The sequence below is a fragment of the Magnolia sinica genome, chromosome 18 (genome assembly GCF_029962835.1).
Source record: "Magnolia sinica isolate HGM2019 chromosome 18, MsV1, whole genome shotgun sequence".
In the NCBI taxonomy this organism is placed as follows: Eukaryota; Viridiplantae; Streptophyta; class Magnoliopsida; order Magnoliales; family Magnoliaceae; genus Magnolia; species Magnolia sinica.
The window spans coordinates 61,680,311-61,680,963 of NC_080590.1; the positions used below are offsets into that span (position 1 = coordinate 61,680,311).

Genomic DNA, 653 nt, shown 5'->3' on the forward strand with positions numbered 1-653 from the left:
GTAGATATTTGCACTTGAAAGAGTTTGATGAGATCGTAACCACTTTATATTTTCCAAACGTGTCTGAGGACACGATCAGACTGAAACTCTTTCCCTTTTCTTTGAAAGAGAAAGCTAAGAGATGGTTGCATTCACTACATACCAGATCTATTGGCACATGGAATGACATGATAAGGGAGTTCATAAAGAAATTTTTTCCACATCATAAAATGAACACCCTTAGAAAGTCAATCATGAACTTCGCCCAAAAGGAGGATGAAACATTCTTCCAATGTTGTGAAAGGTTCAAGGATCTTGTCATTTCATGCCCACAACATGGTTTTGAAACGTGGCGCATTACATACTTTTTCTATGATGGTCTGACATCTTCCATGTGCCAATTGGTTGAGACGAATGTGCAATGTGGAATTCATGAATAAAAATGTCAATGATGTGTGGGACTACTTGGATAGACTTGCTGAAAACGCACAATCATGGGACACCTACCCAAAATCAAGCACCACTTCTAAGCCCACTAAATTAAAGGAGAAGGGCGGATTATACCTTTTGAAAGAGGATGATGATATAAATGCTAAAGTGTTTAATCTTATAAGGAAATTTAAGGCCATGGAACTAAAGAAGGATAAGGTTAAGGAAACTGTTTACGGTATTTG

General features: G+C 37.5%; 1 non-coding gene across 1 annotated transcript; it reads right to left on the bottom strand.

Annotated features, from left to right (window-relative positions):
• Positions 1-215: 215 nt before the first annotated feature.
• Positions 216-322, bottom strand: LOC131234185 (small nucleolar RNA R71). Its single transcript, XR_009165593.1, has one exon. It is a non-coding gene; the product is annotated as a small nucleolar RNA R71 (small nucleolar RNA).
• Positions 323-653: the final 331 nt, after the last annotated feature.